Raw genomic sequence first — 18,818 nt, 5'->3', positions numbered from 1 at the left:
AAGATTTCTATGCATCAATTCACAGGTAACAATTTCATTTCATTGAAATCTTTTTTCTCCGTATGCGGTGTTACATATATTTTTCTTCAACGGATTTAACATTATTTGAAACGCTGTTATTTTTCTAATAAATTCACAAGAAAATTGCATTGACTTCTATTGTTACATAGTTACATAGTTATTAAGGTTGAAGGAAGACTATATGTCCATCTAGTTCAACCCATAGCCTAACCTAACATGCCCTAACATGTGTGCCGGAGTTTTTTCTATTGGCTGTAGATATGTCATAAAAGTCTGAAATGTGATTTCCCTTTTCATTTGGCCATTGACAGTTCAATGTGAAGTTCTTAAAAGTACCGTATTTTCCGCGTATAAGATGACTGGGCGTATAAGAAGACCCCCCCAAACTTTTCCAGTTAAAATATAAATCTTATTAAAAGTCGGGGGTCTTCTTATATGCCATGTGTCGTCTTATAGGGCCGGTGACTAATATGCCTTTTGAGGGGAGTGGTCCCGATGACGAAGAGAGGGGATGTCTCACAGGAAAGGGTGAGTGGAGTATCCCCCTATTACCTCATTGTAGCAGCGTGGGGTCTCTGTGCTGGGGAGCGGCGTATCTTCGTGCAGCGTCAGGGCTCTGTGCTGTGGGGCGGCGGCGTATCTTAGTGCAGAGTCGGGGCTCCTCCGGCATTTCCTCAAAGCTCGGAGGCACCGGAAAATGGCCGCTGGGGGCGGCGCATGACCAGATTCAGATCTCGTCTCCCGAGATCTCTGGACGAGATCTGAATCTAAGCATGCGCCACCCCCAGTGGCCATTTTCCCGGAGGCCACCGCATCGCAGCAATGGAGCTGCCGGTGCCTCCGGGCTTTGAGGCAATGCCGGGGGAGACCCGACTCTGCACTAAGATATGCCGCCGCACAGCACAGAGCCCTGATGCTGCACAAAGAGGAGCCGCCGCCGCTCCCCAGCACAGAAACCCCACGCTGCCACAATGAGGTAATAGGGGGAAACTCCACTCACACTTTCCTGTGAGACACCACCTCTCTTCTTCATCGGGACCACTCCCCCCACCCACCATATACACATTGGTCTGCACCCGGCGTATAAGACGACCCCCGACTTTTAAGAAGATTTTCAGGGGTTAAAAAGTTGTCTTATATGCCGGAAAATACAGTATGTACTATCTCCTAATCTGCAGCCAGATTGTGACCCTAATTGTTAGAGAGATCTACCAATGATTGTTCTACTTCTCTACTGTTCTGGTAGTTAGTCATTCTCTGTAGAGATGGTTGGGTCTTGATATTTTCTTCAGCTTTTTATGGCTGTCTCTGCTGATTATGTTGCATTTTTTGTAGTTTTGTACAAAGTAGTGAAATAAAAAAAAGGAAGCCTCAAATTAAAAACCATAAGTGATTTCAATTTAAACATATTGAAATATAAGCACATCATGTTCTGCGTGTGCCACTAGCATATGAATGCTGCCTATGTGATTGCCCTGCCTGGTAAATACTAGCCTTCGAAATGCAAAGTAAACTTTCAGCTGGCTTTGTCTGTGAACCCTATGAGGTATCTTCAGCAGCAGGTGAAAATTCTTATGGCCAAATATAGTTCCTTTACAGAATGGATGGAAGCTGAGTAGGTGGAAGCACTGCGAGAAGAAAAGAATTATTTGAAAGCTAATAATTCCAGCTTATTTAAATATATTGTGTGCCCTTATGGGTTTTTTTTTTTTTTAGAAATTCATTTTGTGCAGTAAAACATTTTGGCATAGACTATTCAAGGACCCGCTGTTAGTAGCAATATATGATCTTTGTGTGCAAGTGGAGAATTTATGTCATGTTTCATGAAAAACTTTGTTTATTAAATTCTCTGCAAAAGTTAATGTATATTTATAAACCACTATGGATTTCTGAATACCTGCTAATTACACCACAAAATGACCTAGATTCTCATGCTTTAGAATTCTATTACTGCTTCTGTATCTTTTCTTCGTAACTGTATACATTGAGGAAGAGGTTGCAGTGACTTTGATATGTGGTATGGTTTCAAGTATCAAATATTCATTTCTATTAGATCAAGGTAAGGCATTAAAAGAAACAATATGTTGATAGTGTAGATAAAATATTTTATGGAAATCAGCACATGCATAAACTTAAAGGGGTTTTCCAGTCTGAATAATAATTTATGCTAAAATATATTGTGGTAGATCGGCTTACTTGGCTGCACACTGAGGTGGACACAGGTACACTGTGGCTTTAAGGATTTCCTTTGGTTTATTGTAGGCAGCATAAACCAAGGTGTGGTAAAGAAAATACAGCCCTCTGGGCAAAACAGGAAAAGAAAGTGGTGGCAGAACAAACACAGTTCTTCAGTGAGCGGGGTTTCTCCTACTCATCGCTGTCAGAGCACACACTGTTCAGCTTCACACGTCCATGCAACACTTTCCTGGAGTGCTCCTTCTCCAGGCACATACTGAGCACTGAAAGCTCTGACCTTCAGCCATCTAAGCCCAGACCTTGAGACTACTCCATCATGTGACTGATCCAGAGGTGTAGCTAAGGGTTCAACTCAGGGGGGGCGAACCATCTGAGTGGGCCCCTAAACCTTGATTACAACTATGGTGGCACACTTTAATCATGGGTATAGGGGGAAGCTCAGCAGATGATCCTGCTGTAATTGAAAATGTATAATGGCCCCCGCATTAGCCCCCACGTTGTATCTTCCTTGGATTTTGGTCTCTGTCCCTTTCTGTGGGCTGCAAATTGCAGAAAATAAAAACAACCAGTAAATGCGTATAGAGTCCACCATATGGGAATAGGTCCCTGAATGAATCCAGGTAACCCTAAAAGGAATACTCTTGTCTGGACAAGACCCTAAAGAGGTGAATGGAAAGAAAGAGGAAAACAGAAGAAAGGGGGGGGGGGGAATATAACACAATGAAAGAAGAAAGTGCGCGCCCCTGTATGTCATCTCTTCTTTTTTTTCCCTTCTCCCCATTTGTGGGCCATGTTATTCAGACTGAGTATACATATGCATCTATATGTGATTGTGATTATCTATACTCACTTACTGGCTGTTCCCATTTTTATTCTATTTGGCTCTTCATCATGTATATTTATCCTCAACTTTATGGGGATTTTTATTGTTTATATAAATGGCATTTTCATGTTTGTTACCTTGTATTTACTGATATGAGATGAGACACATTGGACTGATAGGACCCTGACCCCGGCTACAGGACCACATTACAAGAGATAGAGAGAGAGAGATGCTGAGAGAGAGACAGAGAGAGACTGAGAGACAGACAGATAGACAGAGATAGACAGAGAGAGACTGACACAGAGACTGAGATCGAGACAGAGAGAGCAAGTCAGAGAGAGAGCGAGACTGAGACAAACAAAGAGAGAGTGAGACAGAGAGAGACTGACACAGAGACACAGAGACTAAGAGACTGACACAGAGACTCAGAGACAGAGACTGACACAGAGACTCAGAGACAGAGACTGACACAGAGACTCAGAGACAGAGAGAAAGACACAGAGACTCAGAGACAGAGAGAAAGACACAGAGACTCAGAGACAGAGAAAGACACAGAGACTCAGAGACAGAGAGAAAGACACAGAGACTCAGAGACAGAGAGAAAGACACAGAGACTCAGAGACAGAGAGAGAGCGAGACAGAGAGAGAGCAAGACAGAGAGAGAGCGAGACAGAGAGATAGCGAGACAGAGAGAGAGACAGAGAGAGAGCGAGACAGAGAGAGACAGAGAGCGAGACAGAGATAGAGAGCGAGATAGAGAGTGAGACAGAGATAGAGAGCGAGAGAGAGCGAGACAGAGAGAGACTGACTCTGAGACAGAGAGTGAGCGAGACAGACAGAGCGAGAGAGACAGAGAGCGAGGGAGACTGAGAGAGACTGTCAGAGACAGAGCAAAATGGATGCAAGAAACCTCAGGGACTTGTCAGGAGAGGAACAGTGTCCTGCCTCCTCCTTACTGCACAGTGCAGTCACCTCCGGCCCCCTGCAGCATGAGCTCCTACCTTGTTCTATCTCCTGTCCTGCTCCTGTATGCAGGGCTCAGGGAGGGAAGCAGCGTCCTGACTTTCTCCTGCTCCTCTCAGCAGGAAGAAGCCAGTTCCCTGCGCTGTGAGGTCTCTCCTGCAGACACAGCGTGCAATGTGGGCGTGTCTGCAGTTGGACCCCTGCAGCTTAGGTACAGTTCCGGGCCGGCATTCAGCATCCCGGTCTATAGAACAGACAGCTGTAGTGCAGGGAGATCAATCATGTCTCTCTGCACTACAGTGGAGCTTACCTATATCGGCGTGCTGTGCACACTGATATAGTTAGCATTGGCAGTAGCTCCAGGTGGGCCCCTTTGAGCTCCGGGCCCGGGGCGACCGCACCCTCTGCCCCCCTGGTAGCTACGCTACTGGACTGATCACATGATCTTGACATCACACAGGTCCTGTCAGGACATTGCAGGTGAGATACGGTGGACCCCCTCCCACCCGCTCTATGGAGGTCCACTAAAACTAGCCCATAGCATAACTCATTTCACCCTCTCAACACGTAGTGTGCTGGAGGAAACTATTCTGGTTTTACATCAGTGACGCCATCATGTGCAGTGACACGTATCTCCCCTCTATTACTTCACCAGTGACTCTGTCACAATATATAAAAATGATCCATGTTCAGTTATTGATGGTAACTTGTTAAACTGTATCAATACTAGAAAAAGCCCCCTATAGTACCTATAATATTTTTATTGCATTGTCTACAGAATGTTATCTCAAGCGGTTTCCTTCTGTAGTCTATTAACATGTTGGATGACAATGCAGTTTCTCTATACTTCTTAGGTGCTGTGCACACATTGCAGATTTATTGTAGATTTGTCACAAAATCTAAAGGCTTTCCTGATGCCAACAAAGAGAATGAGAATCCAGATGTCTCATGCACACTTTGAATATTTGTGACTTGCAGATTTAATCTGTGGCATGTCAATTCTTTCAGAGTTTTTGCTGCAGATTGAACTCATACTAATGAGCAGGGGAAAAACTGCACCCAAAAAAGCATGTAAAAAAAGCTGCCTATTTTATGCCAGGTTTTTCAAGCCAAGAGATGCAGAAATTATAAATTTCTGCACCAATTGGTTAACATGTGCACATAGCCTTAGCATAGCCATGGATGTATGGAGATTATCTGTGTATGTGAAGTTGTACTGTCCCAAAAGCATAGGGCAGGCAATACCCATTGCTGTCCAGTACCTTACTCTTGTCAGTGTATATGTATGTACATTAGCTCTTCAACACAGAAAAGTTCTTATACTTTATAATTGAGCATGCTCCGATTCATTGATGCATGAGATAACATTAACAATTAGAAAAATCCTCATTAAAAAAACTTGCAATTTATTAACTAAAGCTTCAGGTTAAATATGCCGGCACAGAGGAGAGAGGAGAGAAGTAATGAGGAGACATGGGTCACTCATTCTGTCCTAAGGTCACAGAAAATGTTACATGGCCAAAAGGACACAGAATTTGGCAGTGAATGCACATAGGTGACAGGTAAATACAGACTAAGGCTATGTTCACATGTGGCATTTTTGCTGCATTTTTTCTGCAGCAAAACCTACTCTCTTAGCAGTAAAGAAATTGCAGATAAAAGCAGGTTTTTCTTGGCTTTTGTTGCGTTTTTTGCTGTGTTTTTGTCATGCTACGTTTGTCTCTTGTACATGCTGATAAAATTTAGTGACAAAAAAATATTCTACTTCATAAAGGTTGTGGCACAAATAACACAGCAAAGCCTGATACTTGAGTTTTTTCACTACCCATTATTTTCAATGGGTACAAAATGCCGAAAAAATGCTGAAAGGAGGAACATGCTCTATTCTGTAAAAAGCACGCAAATCACAAAATACTGAGGACAAAATAATTAAGTTGTGTGGATGAGATTTCTGAAATCTCATAGTCTTTGCTGGTACTGCAAAACACAGCTGTAAATTTGCTTTAAAAAGCGCAGCATAAACGCCACATGTGAACATGCCCTTAGGGTCAGTCAATAAAGACCCTCAACTGATCACTTAGAAGTAAAAAATAGAATTAGTTACTCATCCTTTATCGGTCCTCTGCCGGTTCCCTGCCATTGCTAAGATGTCTGTGTTTTGGCTGGGCTGCAGCAGTGATGACATGACCACAGCACGCACCACCACTGCAGACAATCACTGATATCAGTAGGTCATGCTGCTAACAACAACAGAGCCTTTGAGCTCAGTGATTGGCTCCAGCAATTATGCACGCTATAGTCATGATGTCACCGCTGCAGCCAAACCACAGACAAAGGAACAGCGGCAAGGAGCAGGCGCTGGACTTTTTTACTACTGCCTGATTGGTTGGGGTCTACTTTTCTAAAAGTGGAAAACACTTTGAATTAAAGTAAGATCATTGGTTAGGCTTCAGAACATTTGTCGCATGATAGAATAAAATATAACACAGAAATCGTTCAAGGATACACTGTTTCCTTTGGAATCATTATGGGTGTATAAGGTTACATAGAAGTTTGGGCCTCTGTATGTATTTAGGGTCATCTACGTATAAAAGCCGATGGTTAGACAATGAAGGTATCACTCCTATAATACTTTAGTCTGTTTGGGCGTAAAAGTATTTAGGCTCATTTGGGTATCTAATAGTAAATTCATGCACAACAGATTTGTAACTCACAGCAAATCAGTTCTATTCAACTTAAATGGATTGCATTTACAGAAAAATATGAATTTATACAATTTCATTTAGATGAATGGGACTGTCACAAAAGTTCTGTGACCAAAAATGCTGCATCTGAATATATAATAATACATCCCGGATGTAAGGTCAGTATGTCCAGGACACTGTTGTCTTCACTAGCTCTCATATATAAGGACATCTTAAAGGGACTGTCAGGTCTAAATCGATAAGTCTGCAGTCACTCTGTGTGACTGTAGACTCATGAATCCCCCCAGCACACGCACCGTGCACTGTGGGGATTTGCTGGTTTCAGATCAGGAAATGAAGGGTATGAGTTATACATACTCCCAGCCAGTATGCGTGGCCTCGCTCCATTCACTTGGATTGAGCTGAGCCCCTGCCTCGACCAGTGAGGCAGACAACCAACGGGTGTGGCCGACTACAGAGCACGGCTTTGCTCCATACAAGTATATGGAGAGCGAGGCCGTGCCCACTGGACAGGGGTATGTATACCCTCCATTCCTGGGTCTGAAACCAGCAAATCCCTGCAGCGTGCAGTGTGACTGCAGACTTATCGAATTAGACAGGACAACCCCTTTAATTTCTGTACCGATGACTTCTTCTATACCACACAAAGCATCTAATTTATGATGTACTGATAGATACTGATGCTGAGGAGTATGTGATTCTCTCTCTCTTCTTTCTAGACTGCCATGTGTTTGCTTTCCTCCAAATTTCTTCAGTCTGTTTGATCTGCCTTCACTAAACACTAGGATACTCACATCCATCTACATTCAGTCCTGCCTTGTACAACCTCCTTGCTCCCAGTCTCATTATTTCTAACACTAAGAGAAGTGAGGGTAAGTTAAGATTGGATAGAGATGATAATGCTTTCCCTGGGTCCACAGCAGCCAGCGGAAACGTGTGCTGTCAGATCTATGACAGAAGCAACAAGGCAGCCAGCAATGTGAAGATGTTTTACAGACTACACAGCATGAAAACTGAAAGGAATTTTTAATGAAGACTGTTTAGAAAGTTGCTTAAAGGGAACCTGTCATCCGCAAAATCGATGGTGAGGTAAGCTCACCATCATCAGGGGCTTATCTACAGCATTCTGTAATGCTGTAGATAAGCCGCTGATGTTACCTGAAAGGGGAGAAAAAGACATTAGATTATACTCACCCAGGGGCGGTCCTGCTCCGATGGGTGTCTCAGGTCCGCTCCGGCGCCGCCCATCTTCATTCCATGACGTCCTCTTCTGGTCTTCACGCTGCGGCTCTGGCGCAGGCATACTTTGTCTGCCCTGTTGAGGGCAGAGCAAAGTACTGCACTGTGCAGGCGCCGGGCCTCTCTGACCTTTCCGGCGCCTGCGCACTGCAGTACTTTCTTCTGCCCTCAACATGGCAGACAAAGTGCGCCTGCGCCGGAGCCGCAGCATGAAGACCAGAAGAGGACGTCATGGAATGAAGATGGGCGGCGCCGGAGCGGACCTGAGACACCCATTTGACCAGACCGCAGTGGGACCGCCCCTGGGTGAGTATAATCTAGCGTCTTTTTCTCCTATTTCAGGTAACATCGGTGGCTTATCTACAGCATTACAGAATGCTGTAGATAAGACCCTGATGATGGTGAGCTTACCTCACCATCGATTTTGGGGGTGACAGGTTCCCTTTAATTTGGCATTTAAGGAGCAAATTAACACTATAAGGCTACGATCCCATGATGAACTTATGGTGCATTTTTGATGCTGTGTGAGTCAAGAACGCAGTGTCTTACAGTTCCAGCAAAATGGAGGGGAATTCTAGAAGTCTCATGCCCACAGTGCTTTTTTTAACCTAACATAAACTCATCTGCGGTGCGTGTTTGATATCCACAGCATGTCAATTTCTCTTGTTGGTACACTGAATTTTCTGAGCAGAATTTCCCCTTAGATGTTAACATTTAGCAAGTAAAAAATGTACATGCGTTTTTAGTGCATTTCCACAGTTGAAACGCATCAAAAAGCATGTAATCCGCACCTCAGTATGTCAATAAAGTTTTGTCAAAGCCAAATACCAGGAAGTATCAATAGCAAAACAGCTTTATTTAAAGCATGACACACCATCAAGAGACAAAACCCACAGCATCACAAACGCGATAAAAACACATGTTAAAACAATTGCACACAAAAACGCAATGAAAAGACACAAGTAGTCCAATTTAAATAATAGGTGCAGAAATGGTGAAGAAATTCTGTAGCATAACAAAATCATGAAAAGCTCATTGTGGGAACACAGCCTAATAGTTCAATGCAAAGATGTCCATATGGTATACATATGTATTTAAAACAAAATAGATCTTAGAAATATAAAAAAGACTGTACAGTACACATACCTTTTTTTGTCAGATTTTCATTGTTATTGTGCAAATGTGAAGGGAAATGAGCTGGTAGGATCAGTGATGTTACACTGTACTGTAAAAAAAATTAAATATTAATAAATTGATCTTTTAAAAGATGTTCATACAAAACATGGAGACAGAGGATATTTCCTCTTTTATGCCACATAACACAATAGATACTTCCTTGTCAATTAGTACAGTTATAAACATGTCAAGTAACACACAAACACATTCAGCCAAGGTTTCCTGTGTTGTCTATAAGAAAGCCTCTACTAAAGTCACCTAGCAGCTGCTTATTTCTCAGTCAAACAAAAGGATCGGATGATTGAATTCCCACCGCTTAATCCTTATGTGCACAAAATAATCTGGTTGGCCAATTCAGTGGAAATCAGTGAAATCGGACGAGTTTTATACAATGTAAGGCCGGGGTCACACTTGTGAGTCCAATGCGAGAAACTCGTGCTAGTTTCTCGCATCAAGCCCCGGCACTGCCGCCGGCACTTGGGACCGGAGCCTTCAGCTGCATAGAAATACACGCAGCCGCACACTCCGCTTCTGGCGGCAGTGCCAGGAGTTGATGCGAGAGTTTCTCGCATTGAGCTCGCTAATAGGGTAATTATATGAAGGATTTTTTGATTGTTCAAGGTTTTTGGGGGTAAATCCACTCCAAATTGCAGTTCAATAAAGATTTGATCCAGATCTAATCCACACATGGTAAATTAAATCTTCAGTGAATTCATGCCATTCTATGAATTTTTAATTCTGCAGCACATCCGAACTTCTGACACTAGAATGCTGCAGATCCAAAGTAAAGTAGTCAGAAAAAAATTATTCATAAATCATAAAAAAATGCCAACTGAAATATAAGCAAGGAGATACATTTTTATTAAAAAAAATCAGGTAGAGCATAAATGTAGATTTTCTCCTCTCACACATTGCTTTAATATTTAAATCTAACTCATACCATCTGTTTCTAAATGCACAGTAGAAAAATAACAGCCTGGGAAACTACACTGCATAATTCTGTGGTTAAAATAACTTAATCTGTAAAAATAGTTTTAGAAATTATTACTTTCATTATTATAGACAAGAACCTTCATGGAAAAGAGACCGCTCACTTGTACACTACCTGGAGGTGTTTCTAAGATTTGAGCCTATCTGGGTAGTTATGGAGGAAATAGCAGCCACTTTGATAATCGGAAAATGAGTCCTTCAGAACTATATCTTCTAATATTCACTTAAAACCAGTTCAAATCAGTTAGGTACAACAGATATAAGACTGGTCAGAAGATCGCTTTAAACCCCCCTAAAAAATAATACCTTAATAATAATCTTTATATAGCGCTAACATATTCCGCAGCGCTTTACAGTTTTGCACACATTATCATCGCTGTCCCTGATGGGGCTCACAGTCTAAATATCCTATCAGTATGTCTTTGGAATGTGGGATGAAACCCACGCAAACACGGAGAGAACATACAAACTCCTTGCAGATGTTGTCCAGGGTTGGGCTTGAACCCAGGACTCCAGCACTGCAGGTCTGCTGTGCTATCCACTGAGCCACCGTGCCACCCCCTTCTTCTGATGCCACAACAATTCTGTCCCAAAGCTGCCTAGTCCCCAGCCAGTCTCTACTTTCTGTGGCAGAGATGATCTCCTGATACACAGACATGAACATATACAGTACTGTCCATACAACCACCACTGGCTGCCGGTAATTGGCTATGCAGCCATTTTCAGGTTATCGAGATGAACCAGGAGCTAGAGATCAGTGGACAACCTCAGACTTTTACTTTTTATATTCTGACCATTTTTTGGTTGGTTTTACATCCACAGAGGACACCTTTTTAACCCTGCTATTCTCCTGGTTTCCACTATACACTTGTTATCTTCCAGTCATTTTTGACCGGACCTAATAAAGTCTTGATTTTTAGCTAATTTAAGTGTTTGAATTGAATAATTTTTGCAGTATTTTATTGTATGTGAACCTGGTTGTTTATAAACAAATGAAAAATGGAAAGAAAAACTTACTTGTAATTTTTTTGTGTCAAAACATTTAACATGGCTTTATTGGAATATTTATGCATATTGCATATTTGCACATACAAAAATAATTATTCATCCAACTGTAAACTATAACTAATAACAATAAACTAAATGTAATTACTGTATTTTCTGGCGTATAAGTACTTTTTAACCCCTGAAAATCTTCTCAAAAGTCGGGTATCGTCTTATACGGGCAGGTGCGGAGTAATCTGCGGTCGCCGCATATTGTGGGGGAGCGACCCCAATGACGAGGTGAGGGGGCACCTCACCGGGAAGGTGTAAGTGAAGCAGAGGCAGAGAAGGAGATAATAGGATACAAGGGCGAGCCAGATGAGTGAAAGAGGAGTGTTTTTCTAGGCACAGCATCGCTCTCTCTCTTTTTTTAATAACTCTGGCATCCCAGACACTGACAGTTTGCTTCACTTACACTTTCCTGGTGAGGCGCTCCCTCACCTCGTCATCGGGACCACTCCCCCCCACTATATACGTCGACCGCAAATTGCTCCGCACCCACCCTATAAGACGACACCCGGCATATAAGACAACCCCCGACTTTTGAGAAGATTTTATATTTTAACTGGAAAAGTTGGGGGTCGTCTTATATGCCCAGTCGTCTTATACGCCGGAAAATACGGTATATTATTTTCCAACAAAAAACAAACAAAAAAAATTAACAGCTCAGTTTTTTATGTAAAATGATAAATAAGTCACACAGTGCAAAATTTACTGTTTGCAATTGTCACAGGTATAATTGACATGTCTTTTGCATAAATATTTTTCACATCTGTAACATATCACATTTGATTTGTGATTGCTTGATGTTGGACAGAAGTCGCATCATTTCCGTTTTAGGCTGGTTGCATTGCTGGTGGCGTCCGTGGGTATTGTAGCAGTGCTGGTGTAAGCTGTGGGTTCACTTTCTTTATCTTGCTGTTGGATCCTGTGGACAATGGCTGCAGCTCCATCAGCTCTGGGTATTACCTTTCGTTCTTCAATATATGGGCTAACCAGTGATTTTCCCAACTCTATAAAAAGTCTTCTCTTATATAATTTATTTTTGGTCCAATTTGGGTCTATTTCCTTCCATAACACGAATGCATTGTATGCTGACACATCAAGCATATTGTAAAAAATCACCATTTGCCACCGATTTGTTTTGCGCTTACAGGTGTAAGTGCCTATCAGCTGATCTAGAGTATCAACAGCCCCTTTTGTAGCATTATATTCTACAATGATGTCCAGTTTTCTGTCATCTCTATTACTGATTTCACTATCATGATGCATTGTGCTCATCAGAATTACCTGCTTGTGTTTCTTTGGAACGTAAGAAACTACTGTGGTATCCTTAGTAAAATAAAACATAGAAATATAAATGTCTCTCTTACTGAGAATACCTTGCGGCAGTTCTGGCTTATTTTTTCTAATAGTACCCAACATGTGACATTTTGTCCTTTGAGTCCCTGGGTCAAACTGAATTGAACTATTTTACAGGAACAGCAGGGTAAAAAGATTTGGCACATAACTATACTGGAAGGTAATCCATCAGCAGTATTGTAATGAGAAAATGTATGTATGTGTAAATCTGCATGGACCAAAAGGACCTAAATAAATTGATAAATAGTAGTAGATGTAATATATAGTCCAAAATGAGATTATAGCTCCTTTATTTTAATCATAAAATGGCTGGAGATCACTATAAAAGGATATTGGTCATTTTTGACCGAAGAGTACAAGTGTATAAAAAATTGTGGAGCAAAAAGTAAACATAAAAAAATATATAACAATACGCATAGTAAGAACCCCTCAAATGAGGAAAAGTCAATCAACCACAAGTTTCAGAACCGCTTCTTGAATATTTTAAAAAAATATTAAAGTTCAAAATCGGTCGTTTTTGACTGAAGACAACAGCAGGGTTAAAGGAGCAATCCATTCAAAATGAACTTTTGATATATAATTGGGCGTCTGTGGCTGAAGTTCGCGTCCGTTTCCAGACACACTACAGGAAAATGGCATCCTGGCGGAGTGTGTGTGCTTTTGCCCAAGCGATCTGCCACTGCAGACCGCATGCTGCCACTTAACATGACAGCCCATGACCCCATGAAGTAGAAATGAATGAAGGGGAGCAGAGAACAAACATAAACTATTCTTTACTGGACAAACTGATGAGAAGTATATACATCAGATAGCAGGCACAACACTTGAAGAATACATCTTGTGCATAACCCAGAGGCAGGAACTTCACAGTTAGATTTGGTGGTACATTACTTCTGTTACATTAGACCAGCAACCATAGGAATTTCCATCTTCCCTTCGTGTGAGCACCTCACTGGCTGGGGTGCATCACTACAACTCCTTACAACTATTCTCAAAGTACATTTGATGAGGGCCTCATGCTCCTTGGTGTGCCACTGCATATCTAGTTCCCCATAGCAGAACATGTGGTACATACTAGCTATCTTCTCCTTCTATGACCCTCAGATCTGGCAACACCTCCACTCTTTATCTAATATAGATAATTTTTGCTGTAGGCCACACTTACCTGAGATAAGGAATTCTTCTGCCACTTAATCATTGATTACTTCAGAGCGTGCTATCCAAGTATGGTGGTCTCCCTTCACACACACAACCCTTTTTTGTAGGTCTGAAAACATTACCACCATCAGTCCTTCTCCTTTCAATAATGTTCTCTATTTGCCTAATAACAGGAACTGAGTTCCTTTTGCCCACGTAACTCCTCCCTCAATGGGCTGACCCCAATAGTTAACCCTATCTGCAGCTAACCAACTGCTACAGGCCAAAAACCAGATAAAACTACATTCAAGCATGGCAATACATTATATCAGTAAGTAACTTTCAAGGGGGGTGTCAAAGGTTTCTCCACTCCTTCAAAAGTTTATGATTATAATCAAAAAAGGTACTGACAGTCTTATCACGATCATTTTACATGTATCTTTACATATACGGTGAATATATATGCTATGTAATAGTTCAAATTAATATTATCAGACTGTTTAGGTTTATTTTAGACGTTGTTTGACACAGTTACATACAATGCTAATCTTTATACCTGCGTCACAATGCTTTCAGCCTGTAACCGCAGACTATGGTAATAGAAAGAGATGCATCAATAATTCTTTCTGCAGCCGAAAATAAAACTAATGTGGCACATTAATTATTAGGGATATGCTACCAACTCTTATCTGCACAATCCTCAAATATATAGCCACAAAGGGCTAAATGATCAATTTTAGTCCCTTGGGACCTTTGCATAAATGGATATCATTATCTTATGTACTTTAACATTTTCCCCTGTGTATTTAAATGGCCGTTTGTGGTGTATTATGAGATTACCCCCACACAGTCACCTTCTAATTGCTCTTGGTGGTTTTTGATGCCACTTTATTTATTGATGCATACATCCCGTCTATCAGCATATCTGAAATCTAAGGTCTCGCATGAAATCATATGTATCTCATTAAAGGAGAAAAGAGACAGACATCCCAGCACGATGTTGTTTTATTGATGTAACCACTATAATAAAATCAAGAGCTACACTACATGTATTTTTTTTACTTTTCTTACACATGAACTCTGTAGTCTTCCTCTGAACACATATAACCTTGGGAAGACATTACATTAGTTCTATTGTACTGATAATAAATTCCAGCCTGTATTTTAATCCAGAACTGCATTTACAAATCTGCACACTTCAGAGCTGAGATTTCCCAGCATTGCTTACTGGCAAACATCTACACAGAGCTGTTTGGGAATTTTTCAGCCTAATATAGATGTAGAAAAATGTATTAAAATGGAAACTGGTGGGAAATTGTTGCAATGTATTGTAGTTTAAAATAAATATGAGTTCCGGCATTGTGTACTTACAATTGCTCCTTTTGCCTTTCTACCAAGATAATTCTTCTGTTTTCCATTAGGTGTACGACATGACATGATTAAAAACTGACTAACTGATTCTTTCTAAGTTATATGTAGAAACTGGAGGTCAATTTTCCCTGCATGAGTCAGAAGTCACTGCAAATGTCCTTGGCAGGGGAGGAGGGAGCAGCTGCATCAGAAGTTGAAGAAGAATTAGCTTGGTAGACAGGCAAAATGAGCAATTGTAAGTACACAGTGCTATACAATATGATGATTGCAAGATATTGAGAGGATAGAAACTTTGATGGGTGTGTTTCTTTAAGTAATTTCAATGTGTTGCATGACTTTCATACACATGACAATATTATGTCTCTGTACAAGCACCTAAAAAAATCTATGGGGCTGTGGAATTGAAGGTATAGATATAGATAGAAAAAATATTGACATTTTCCATTGGATATGGTATAATAGAATCAGTGTTTTTATGGGAGACTATGGGCCCAATTCATCAAAGCCTTCATGACAGAATTCTGTAAAAGCTTTGAAAAAAATCACAATTTTTGGCGCAACTAGGAGTTGAGGAGTTTTACATAGTTACATAGTTACATAGTTATTAAGGTTGAAGGAAGACTATAAGTCCATCTAGTTCAACCCATAGCCTAACCTAACATGCCCTAACATGTTGATCCAGAGGAAGGCAAAAAAAAAAACATGTGGCAAAGAGTAAGCTCCACCTTGGGGAAAAAAATTCCTTCCCGACTCCACATACGGCAATCAGACTTGTTCCCTGGATCAATGCCCTATCAAGGAATCTAGTGTATATACCCTGTAACATTATACTTTTCCAGAAATGTATCCAGTCCCCTCTTAAATTTAAGTAATGAATCACTCATTACAACATCATACGGCAGAGAGTTCCATAGTCTCACTGCTCTTACGACTTTATACCAGCTCTGCCGAAATGGTTGGAGGTAGGGCATGACGAGTGACGCCACAGCTTGCCTAATTCATGATGACCTGTGACGTTCCGTATGCCAGAAATCTCTCTGCAGGCAGGCGTAGCACACGGAGGCGTCCACCACTCGTCAGACGCTCCAGATTTATGGAGAGGCGTGACCCTCTTAATAAATCAAGAGACTCCACCACACCCCTTCATCAAGACCGGCAAGAAAATCGCCAGAATTGATTAAAACAACATACAAGAGGGGCTTTTCAAAATGGGTAGCAATTAGATGTTACTATTATTTACAAATTATTTACGATTGAGACATTTTTCTAAAGTTAAAAAAAAGTAAAACTATAGTAAATGAATCTTTTATTTATACATTGTTTTTTTTCTGCTTGTTATTTTTTCCTATTTAAACTGTAAAGGTCATCATTGTGAGGTTATCAATAGGTTCTTCTTTAAAAAATGTACAGCCTGGAACAAATCTGTCACAAAAACCTTTTGACTGTGCATAAATTATTTAGCTCTCCTTTCCTCCCCTTTAAGTGAAATTATATATCACTCAGACACATTAGGAAACAGCAGTGACTAATGTGACAGCTGATTCCAATAAATATGATCTGAGGCAGCTATTACTAACACTGTCTATGCTCACTGGAGAGAAAACTACAGAATTACCATATACCTGCTGCAGTAATACAATATTTTTACAGCATTCTTGTAAAGTTTCATGTGGAAGTGAAGACATGTATTGTCCACAAGGCATCACACTCTTTTATTTGCAGTCATCTTTTATAGACCTATGAAAGGCATATTTTTACAATTCTCCCATGTCCGTTGTTCCTACATAAAGGGCTCGCAGTAAATTCAAAGAGAAGGATCGAATTGCACAATAAGATGAGAATGGAAAAATGATAATTTCACACAACCCCAGCAGTAACTGAAACCACAAATCATTAGTTAGAGGAAAAATTGCAGCATCTATATTATCAGTATGGTCTGAAATCATAGAGACGATTTATTAAATGTATTTATGAAGTCAGCTTAGCCTTTATTGCACCAAATTTGTCAATGTGTCTCAATATGTCTGATAAATTTGGTGCAACTTTTGATACAACAATGTCTAAACCTTTTTTTCTCCAATTTTTTAAGCCCACCTCTATTGGTGTAAGAATTTTGACTTTTTTAAAGGGAACCTGTCTCCAGGTTTGGCTGATACGAGTTACGGCCACCCCCTTTCAGGGTTGATATGCAGCATTCTATAATGCTGTAGATAAGCCCCAGATCCGACCTGCAAAAAAAGAAAAAACTTTTATTATACTCACCTGGAAGGCAGTCCGGTCTGATGGGTGTCTCTGGTCCTGGTCCGGCGCCACTAATCTTCTTGTGATGCCATCCTCCTGCTTGCTTGTGTCATCCACACAGGCTCCCCGGCATCGCGCTCCTGCGCAGGCATACTTATCTGTCCTGTTGAGGGCAGAGAAAAGTGCTGCAGTGTACAGGCGCCGGGAAATGTCAGAGAGGCCCAGAGCCTGCGCACTGCAGGAATTTGCTCTGCCCTCAACAGGGCAGATAATTATGCCTGCGCACGAGTGCAAAGCCAGGGAGCCCATGAAGCAAGCAGGAGGGTGGCATCGTAAGAAGATGGGAGGCGCCGGACCAGGACCTGCGACACCCATCGGACTGGACCGCCCTCCAGGTAAGTATAATAAAGTTATTTTTCTTCTCTTGCAGGGCGGATCGTGGGCTTATGTACTGTATTATGGAGTACTGTATATAAGCCCTGAAAGGTGATCTTTATAGCTGTCGGGGCTGCTTTAAAGTGTATCTCTCAGCTACTAAATCAGCTTTGGCGAGATGGCTGCCACATAATGATGTAAAAAATACAATAAAAATCTACTAGCAGAAAATACTAAGAAAATCTAAAAGAATTATTATGTTGCAATGACTGATTAACATTAGTAAGTAGAAATCTAGAAGATACAAAGTTAGAGAGCAATTTATCTGAGATCCTGACCTGAAGAGTAGCTTTGTAATCGGCTATTTAAAACTTAAAAGCCAAACTTTCTAATCTGCTATCTAACAGCAATGGATTAAAGATAATGGAATTATTGGATTTGCTAAACAACATGAAGAGTGGGTTCAAAATGAAAGATACAGATACCGTCTGCTGGAAAAACAATTTGCAAGGTTCCTACTAACATGGTATTAGGTTAATTCTTTTATGTCACTCCTTAAAATACAACAAAGATGCACAAAAAAATGTCTTCATTACTTCATACAGAATATCCTATTACATTTCTACAGCACTAGCACAGTCAACGGAGCGCTATCTAATCGGAAAGTGAATTTTCCTAATTTTCTCATGTCGGGAACTTTGCAATCTTTTCTCCTTCACAGATTGAACAAAGGGACAATTTGGTTGAAGACAAGATTTACAGAGCATTGACAATTTGCTCATGATAAGCAGTAGTGTATGAAAGAGATATTCTCGCAAGTGTTTTTTTACATTCCTGTGTATTGCACCACCTCCTAACTTTAAGGTCCTTCCAGTCACAAAGTTTGCTTTTCATATGGCAAAGATGTAGATTAAGGATGTTTCCATCATTTGATAACATACAATGTATCCAGAGAGAATACCTCCATAAAACGGTAACTGATAGGAAAGCACAATTTATTTGTTTTTGTTTGCTGTACTAATGAAACAAGAAATAGTTCTATAAGTTTTGGTGGGAAACTGAGGTATAAGAAAATACCATAGAGCCTTATAGGCGACTAAAACTATGGGCTTGTATAGAGCTGCGCATACCAACTTTAGTTCTAAATTTGCTTTACGGAATCCTGACAGAATCTT

The 18,818-nt window shown here is 40.8% G+C and overlaps 1 protein-coding gene across 6 annotated transcripts in view; it reads right to left on the bottom strand.

The window, feature by feature from the left end:
* The window catches only part of DLGAP1 (DLG associated protein 1), a 937,306-nt gene that overhangs the window by 626,714 nt on the left and 291,774 nt on the right, over positions 1-18,818 (bottom strand). For all 6 annotated transcript variants that reach the window (XM_069731141.1, XM_069731137.1, XM_069731138.1 and 3 more), the window contains exon 2: positions 9,094-9,172. The gene's annotated coding sequence lies outside the window, so the exon portion shown is untranslated. The remainder of the gene's footprint in view (positions 1-9,093; positions 9,173-18,818) is intronic.

Source organism: Ranitomeya imitator, chromosome 6 (assembly GCF_032444005.1).
Source record: "Ranitomeya imitator isolate aRanImi1 chromosome 6, aRanImi1.pri, whole genome shotgun sequence".
Classification (NCBI taxonomy): Eukaryota; Metazoa; Chordata; class Amphibia; order Anura; family Dendrobatidae; genus Ranitomeya; species Ranitomeya imitator.
The sequence above is the reverse complement of the archived record's forward strand: the minus strand, read 5'-3'. Positions and strand labels throughout refer to the sequence as shown.